The sequence below is a fragment of the Leptonychotes weddellii genome, chromosome 3 (assembly GCF_054177405.1).
Source record: "Leptonychotes weddellii isolate Sample4059 chromosome 3, ASM5417740v2, whole genome shotgun sequence".
In the NCBI taxonomy this organism is placed as follows: domain Eukaryota; kingdom Metazoa; phylum Chordata; class Mammalia; order Carnivora; family Phocidae; genus Leptonychotes; species Leptonychotes weddellii.
Window position 1 is genome coordinate 54424971 of NC_138371.1, and position 8781 is coordinate 54433751.

General features: G+C 38.4%; 1 long non-coding RNA gene across 8 annotated transcripts in view; it reads left to right on the top strand.

The window, feature by feature from the left end:
• The window catches only part of LOC145720524 (uncharacterized), a 91931-nt gene that overhangs the window by 31878 nt on the left and 51272 nt on the right, over nt 1-8781 (top strand). For all 8 annotated transcript variants that reach the window (XR_014143552.1, XR_014143554.1, XR_014143553.1 and 5 more), the window contains exon 3: nt 6321-6473. This is a non-coding gene — a long non-coding RNA (uncharacterized LOC145720524). The remainder of the gene's footprint in view (nt 1-6320; nt 6474-8781) is intronic.

The following is an 8781-nucleotide window of genomic DNA, read 5'->3' on the forward strand; positions in this document are numbered from 1 at the left end:
TGGTATGGGGTTTTATAAGTAATTTTATAGAAATAGTCACCAAGAGGGCGCCTGGGTGGCTCAGTTGGTTAAGCGACTGCCTTCGGCTCAGGTCATGATCCTGGAGTCCCGGGATCGAGTCCCGCATCGGGCTCCCTGCTCGGCAGGGAGTCTGCTTCTCCCTCTCCTGCTCCCCCCTCTTGTGCTCTTTCTCTCTCTCACTCTCTCTCTCAAATAAATAAATAAAAAAAAAAAAAAAAAGAAATAGTCACCAAGACAATTACAATCCCAAAGTGCTGATTTATCATTAACAACAAGTAGATATTGAGTGTATGTATCAGGTTCTGTGCTAAGTGCCAATTCGGTTCACTTACAGTGATCAAAACTATCATGCAATGCTAAACGCTTACATTTTATTAACATGGTATCTTACTGTTTAACTTACCAACATTCCAGTGAGGGAAATATTATGGTTCTCATTTTACAAAAGAGGAAACTGGGGTTTCAGATATGTAAATAACTTACCGAAAGCGAGGCTATATCTTAGCCTTCATTCATTCATTCATTCATTCACTCAGCAAAACGTTTTTGTGTGTGTGTGCAGAGCCGGTGAAGGGGGCAGAAATCAGACCAAAGAGGGCCCAGAAGGCCAGCCTCAGGATTTTAACCCAGGAGGAAGAGAAGCAGGGAAGTGATATGATAAGATTTGTTTTTAAAAGTCCCCTCCCCACCCCGCCTCCAATGTGGTCAACGAACAGAAGGAACACTGGGCGAGGTGGGAGGGATCTGTTTTGAGACTAGTCAGGAGCTATTGCAGGGGTTCAGGTGAGAGGGTGGCATAGTGGATGGAGGGGAGTAGACAAACCTGAGAGGTATTCAGTATTTAGCAGACCAGAATCTTCAGCAGTTAGTGATTGGTTGGATGCAGGGTGAGGGAGACGAGGGTATTAAAAATAATTAACAGGTTCTGGCATGAGCAACTGGGTAGAGAATGATGTCACTTGCTGAGATCAAGGGCACAGGTGAAGGACTAGAAGTGGAGGGGAAAAGTACACTCATTTAACCCCTTAATCCCAGCTTGATTAAGATCGCTGGGTTATTGATCCCAAGACCACTCAAGATGACTGACTCATCTCTAGCTCAGTTTACTGGTCTCAGAAATACCTACTAAATTTTCATCTTCTCCAAAATACATTCTTCTCCCTGCCACCAGTTCTGTCTCTAAAACATAGAACTGATTATCACTGTTGCTCAAAAAATATTTTTATCTCCCTCTTCCCTTTCAGAGAACAGAATCCAAAAATTTCCCAGCCTACCACTGTTGCTTCCAGAGTGTTTTCTGCCCTCTCAGCTCTTTCCTTTTGGGCCCCAGGCTTGTTCTCATCACAGTCTCACTGGTTGACATGTCTTTCCCTTGCTCCCAGTAGGCAAGGAAACATTTTGTGGGTCCTGATCCTTAGCATGGAGCGCTGCACATCTAAGCATAGTAGGTCAATATTTTCCAGCACATCACACTCTCGTTTTTCCTTCTTTCTCATTAGTTTCTCCTACTTAGTCATTTTGCTGATTTCTCCTCATTTGCCCAACCTCATAAAATGAAGTTGCCCAAGGTTTAGTCCTTTGACCTCTTCTTGTAACTGTCGTCACTCCCATGGTGACTTAACCGATCTACACACTGATGGCTCCAAATCAATATCCCTGGCCAGACATTTTCCCTGAACTTCAAACTTACATGTCTACATATCTATTCCACACTTTCACTTGGAGACTAAAAATTACCTCAGATTTATAGATCCACAACTCAATTCCAATTTACCCCTTCAAATCTCTTTCATCTGCTGTCTTCTCTACCTTATAATGCATCAACCCCCAAACCATAAAGTCAAAATTGCCTCTCCTTTTTCTGTTATACCCCACATCCAATCTGTCATGTAATTTTGTGGGCTCTAAATTAAAAATATATTTAGGATTCATTTTCTGCTACCTCTACTCCTACCACCTTGGTCCAAGCCACCATAATCTCTCACCTACATTAGTGCAATAGCTTCCTAGTAGGTCTTCCTGGTTTTGCCCTTGACCTGTGTCTTAGGGTAGGCTGGATTGCCATAACAAATGGACCCCCAAATCTCAGTGGCTTAAAGAACAACACCTTTACTTCTTTCTTATGCAATAGTCAAAGGCCGAGGTCAAGTCTTCAAAGCAGCTCCCCAGTGCACATTTAGTTCTCTGGCCAGTGGCAGCTCTGTTCTCTCCTAGTCAGATGACCATACCTGCATGCCAAGACAGGTAGGAAATATGGTCCCTGGCTGGCCAGCTGCTTCCACTGACAACTCTATACTATGGAAGAAGGAGAATGGACTTGGGTCACCTGCCAGTTATCTCTGCTATACTCCCTAGACATCATTCTCAACATAGCAGCCAGACTTTTGAACAAAACTCAGATGCCTTCCAAACTCACTCCCTTACCACCTTCAAGCCTTTGCTCAAATGCCATCTTTCAATAAGGCCTATATTTTTCTTCCTTGTTTAAAATTGTGACTCCCCACCCTACCTACTTACACTCTTGTACACGTTTCCCTGATTTTTCTTTTCTATCATTTATCACCTTTAAATATTCTACACAATTTACTTAATGTTGATCGTCTATCTTGCTTGATAAATATAATCTCTCCTTTATTTACTGTTATTTTCCCAGTACTTAGAATAATGTCTGGCCCCATAATAGGTGTTCAATGAATATTTGTTGAATGACAGAACCAAGAGTGAGGCCCAATCCTTATAGGTGGTGATAACTCAAATTCCATCCCCTGATTAGGAACTACTACCTCTCAAATGTGCCAAATTGCACAAAGGGAATCAGGAAAGGGAGCACTAATATCCCCATTATAACAACAACAATAATCAAAATTAAATAATGTACATGTCTGCTACTAGTCACCAGAAGTGTCACCTTCATTGGGATTGGGGCACATTATGTAATAAATAGGGACATTGCCCCTGGTTCAGAGAATCACTTACCCTTCTTTTGATTCCTATCCCCTGTGGCCACCACCTCCTCCCTCAATAAATTAAATACTGTAGCTCATCTAAATGATTGCTACTGAATTCTTACCAAAGAAAATGAAAAACCCTCATGGTTATTACAGTCTGAAACAATAGAGATCACAATATCCAGGCCGCACATACCAGCTCAGAAATGAGCCAGATTTACTAAGCCCGTTGCCGGGTGAAGGATATAGTGTACTTTCTTGCCGTAATTTATATTTCCCCTGAGTTGCTTCATAGCTTAGGCAATGAGCTAACAGTCACTAAAAAGAAAGAGATGTGTCAATGCCTAAAGTTGAGCTTAGGTTTTTTCCTTTGTCTAATTGGCCTGGGCCCTCTGTAGTTGCTCCTGAGACCTGCCTTAAGCTCCCCTAAGCTGGGAGAAATGCCTACAGGCTGTCACAATACCCACTGTCTTGTTTTCTCTGGCTGGAGAGCTTTGACAGTTACCAAATTCACAAATTTATTGTCTGAGTCAAGTCTTCAGTAAGCACACATTGTTTTCAGAGACAGTGTCTCCTGTAGATATAAAGTAAAAAAGAATAACATAATTAATTTATTCATTCATTCAGGAAATATTGATTGAGCATTCACTATATGCCAAGCACTGAACGTGGGGCATTCAATGATGAGCAAAATGGAATAGCATCTTCCCAGAGCTTGCAATTTAGTTGAAGATACTGACAAGTAAACAGACAATTACATATGAGTAATAAAGGCTGTGACCAAAGGTGCTATGCAAAAGAGAAACACTTAGCTGGAATTTATTTTATCAGAGATAGACTTTGGGGATCAAGGAAAGTGTCACGAAATAACCCTGCTACAAAGAATAGATCTAATATAAATACTTAAGCATTGAGAAAGCAGGGTTTGAGATTAAGAAGAGTGGTTTCTATTATTTTGTGTTTTTCTTTTTTGTTTTTTTTTTTTTTTTAGTTTTTGTACTTGTTTTTGGCAGAGGATTCTTCTCAAAAATATTAATAAGATTAAGTTAGGTGTGCTGAGTTCAACGGGATTTCCAATAGATATATCTGTGTTACTGCCCTCTTTTCTTTCTTGTTTCTGTTTTGCTTCCAGTCCCAATTTTTTTCTTTCTCCCCCCATTTTTTTTCCATAATAATTTCAGTTTAGAGGACAAATATGCTGAGAAACAATGAGCTGCAATTTCATATCCTATTGGTTCTATTTCTACTGCAAATACTCTGAACTGGGTGTTTACTCTCTGGTGTTCATCACTGATCCAAGCCCTCCTAGTATAGCCCATTAGGTTATGAAATGCTACCCAAGAGAAAATATGCTTAGTCCCCCTTTCTCCAAGATTTAATCTTATTATTCAAATAACAAGAAAGAAGACTCTTTGGGTATGAAAATTTGGGGAAGTTACAAACTAACAGGCATCAACTTGGCAGTAAAACAAAAACCCTTCATCCCTAAAGGCACACATTACAGGCTATGATTTCTAAAAGTTTAGTTATTATCATTTTAGGTAACATTGCCATAAAGGGATCTCTGCAAGAGTGTCAAAATTCTTCTCTCTCAAGATAAATTTTGTAAAGAGGTTTCCCTTTTCCGTGTTGTCTACAGAATCCCCATCTGGTGAATCCCAGACACTCAGGTTAAGCCTGGCTGGCCATTACACCTGTACTTGAAAATATCATCTCATAAACCTGACTTCTAGAAGGTTCTTCTGCCTTTGAAAGTATTACTGAATCTTTATTTTATTCATTAAGAACTATTTAATAAGCATTTACTTTGTGCCACGGCCCTATTTGAAAGAAAAACAGGACCGAGTATTTACTATCCAATTGCACCTTTCTTAGAGGGAGAAACATCAAATGACTAGTATCAATAAATATTATAGGAGGACTCAGATATGGCCTCTTGCTGACAGTAGGGAACATTCTGGCTCATACCAAAAACAATTGGGCAAGACTAATCTAATCTCTAAATTTTAATTTTTAAGTTGATCAATATAATGCATAATCATTGTTTAAAACAAATAGCATTAAAAGACTTATATTAAAAATCAGCAGTCTCCTGTTCTACTCTCTCCCCACCAATCCCACTCCCTAGAGACACTTTCAACTTAATTAGCTGTCTCATTGACATTTACCTCTACATTTAAAGTAATATGCTTATAATTAGGGTGACATATACCAAGTTTGCTTATCAGTTCCAGTTTATGCCTGTTGTCTTGGCATAATTATTACCAACGGTCTCCTTCACTCTCAAAAGTGTCTTGATGTGATAAATAATGACTGCTATACTTGCTATGAATCATCGTGATTTATTGCTAAAAACACAGGATTAGGGATCTATAAATTTCCGTTATGGTAGTTGAGCCCTCTTATACCCTCCACTTTCCCTTGAATTCATCCTCCCAATTGAGCTATATAATTTTGGGTAGAATTCTATAATCAATACTTATCCTATTTTGGCTAAGTATTATTCAATGTAACCCAAGTACTTCATTGTGATGTTTTCTTTCTTGTATAACTTTTTGTTTTTTTCTGGAGTTAATAATTGCCTCTTTTTAAAATTTAATTTTTGTGCACCTTTATTTTTTCCCAGATGCTTTAACAAAGCTGTGAAATGCATAAGCAACAATTATTCCAAATTCTCGAACACTTCAGATGGTATTTCCCTTGGCATCATTGTTTCTAGGGCCCTCTCTATCTTTCTGCTCCAAACCAGACCAGTTTGCTCTCTGGACCTGTCATCCTGGGACTTCTCTTCAAATTCTAAAAAAAATATTTTTTTTCCTCTGAATTAAAAACCCAGCCAAACAACCAAAGTAAAGGCAGAATAAATACATTCAAGGAATCAACAAATATACTCTAGCCAGCTACTGGAGGAATGACTTCAGGAAGTGAAATACATGAAGAAAGAAGCATAGCATACCGGTACCCTAATTAATAAAATCTCTGAATTTTTTGTTTCTTCCCGAGAAAGCATATACGCTACTTGCTACACTCTCCAAAAATGGCACAATTTAACACATTGGAACAAAAAAAAAAATATAGGGAGATCCATCTTTCTTTTTTATCATGATCTAAAAACATAAATCCTTAGTAGTTGTGGAAATATGCTTGAAATTTAGACTGTGACAAGAACAAACATCTAAACCAAAAACAAATTTACTTGGCAAGGAGTGTAGGAAAGAAGGTATGTCATCTATCAACACTATTTGGTGATTCATGGATTTAAAAAAAATCCACTGAATATATGAAGTTGAGCTATGACTTAGCAAAAGATTTTGTTCTGATGTAATGATGCTAATTTTAAACTTTAAACAGCTTGAAAAGGGAGATGAATGTCTGAAATGAAAATCTCAACTGGTTCAGAGATAAAGAATATAAAATCAGTACTTTGGGAAGGAGCCACCTTAGCCTTCCTCTCTGCAGACCTACTTGCATTCCAAGAATAATTTTCATCTCTATCAAAAACAGGTAAGCTCTTTTTATCAATACTCCTACCTCAACCAACTCATTGTGGTTATCCTATTCCTAAGGTTTTCTATGGAAATGGTGAACGAAAAAAAGCTATTGACTTTCTGCTACCCTATCCAAATTTGTTCATTCATGGAATAATCATTCATTGAGAATCCATATTTCTTAAAGTTCACATTTAACTTTCTTTTCCTCCTCTTAAATGTATTTAAGTTTTTACTATGTTACTTATTACTTGTCTTCACTTTCCTTATATCCTTTCTGGGGATAGCCTGAGGGTGACAATAGAATTTTCTTCTATGACTCTTCTCTTTTCCTTCTGTAGTCATGTTTCACCACAGACATTCACAGAGGGATGTACATATCCCCTTACTATTCATTGTGTCCAGATGTGTGGTTTAATTACATTATCAGTATGCACTGTATCAAGAATAGCCTTTAGGGCGCCTGGGTGGCTCAGTTGGTTAAGCAACTGCCTTCGGCTCGGGTCATGATCCCGGAGTCCTGGGATCGAGTCCCACATCGGGCTCCCGGCTCAGCGGGGAGCCTGCTTCTCCCTCAGACCCTCTCCCCTCTCATGCTGTTTCTCTCTCTCTCTTTCTCTCAAATAAATAAATAAATAAAATCTTTAAAAAAAAAAAAAGAATAGCCTTTATATCAAATATAATAATGTAGACAGTAATCTATGAAAGGATCTTACAGCCATGAATTCAAGTTATTTTTATGATAACCCTCAAAATAGTTGGAACAAGTATTATTATTCTCTGAGGAAAGCACCTGGGGCCTAAAATGTATATACCTAAAAGGTATATATATATATATATATATATTAAGAGTCTGAAAAAATCAAAGGCATTGTCTTGTAGATACATTCCAATCTATTTTAGCTATTTGAGTTTGAAAATTCCTAAAGAGCAGGAACTTTATCATTGCAATTATTTTAGGTCATGGCAATTTGTATTTAAAATTCATGTAAGATTTACAAATTAATTTTTTTAAAAAAATCTATCTTTAGGCTCTAAAGCAGTTGATCTAGAAAAATAATAGTGCAAAGCTCAAAGGACCGAACTGAATGATTCCTCAGGGTGAATGTGAAGAATCCTTATGATCCTTTTTGCTTTTTATACTTTGCTTGATGACAGAAACTGAAGGAAACTCTGCCCAGTGAGTTTGAACCATGAAAATTAGAAAAATCTAGTTTGTGCCAATAGTTTTGGAATACAAGCAGGAGTGAAAATATGAGGATACTTAAAAATTATTTGCATCTAAAAATGGAAAAATAAATAATAGGTTGCCCATAAGTTACAAGTGGCTAATAACATAGTACATAATATTAGCAAATAGACCATATCGATGCAAAATTGCAAAATTGCCATTCTCCATATTTAAGAACGGTGATTTTTTTTTTTCTAAAAATAAAACCTGAAAGTTTTGCTGATGGTGCTTGGAGTCATTGCTGGAATAGTTATAGTGGTTGCCCACAATCTATGACTCACCTAGGAAATAAGGCCAATGGAAGTGTATTCAGCACATTCAAACAAACAAAAACAAACAAACAAAAAACATACACACACACCTTAGGGTTCATACATACACCTAGAAAATAAAGACAAAGTAAAAATGTGGTACCAACCTCTCAAGCACCATACTGCTTTTTGGCTATTTCTTTAGGCTATGTTCTTGATCTGTATCTGAAGGTGAAGTGTCCTGGAGAAATATGGTGTCAGGGGGACAGGATGAGTAGGTGGGTAGGTTGAAACAGGTGGTGGAGAAAAGGAGATATACACTGTACTTAGGATGACCAGCATTGCCCTGGGGCCAGCTCTGATGAGGTTCCAATGGCTGACATGTAGCAGATAAATCTGACTCATGCACCACGTGGCTAATGTCACTCTAGGAGATTGCATTCAGGACCAACTCCTATGGCCTCTATTCCATTTGGGGTCATTGTTATTAGATTCAGTTAAGCGTCTGCCTTCAGTTCAGGTCATGATCCCAGGGTCCTGGGATGGAGCCCCACATCTGGCTCCCTGCCAGCAGGAGCCTGCTGCTCCCCCTGCTTGTGTGCTCTCTATCTCTCTCTTTCTGTCAAATGGATAAATAAAATCTTTAAAAAAAAGATTTGGGCGCCTGGGTGGCTCAGATGGTTAAGCGTCTGCCTTCGGCTCAGGTCATGATCTCAGGGTCCTGGGATCGAGTCCCGCATCGGGCTTCCTGCTCCTTGGGAGCCTGCTTCTCCCTCTGCCTCTCTCTCTCTGTCTCTGTCTCTCATGAATAAATAAATAAAATCTTTAAAAAAAAAAAAAAA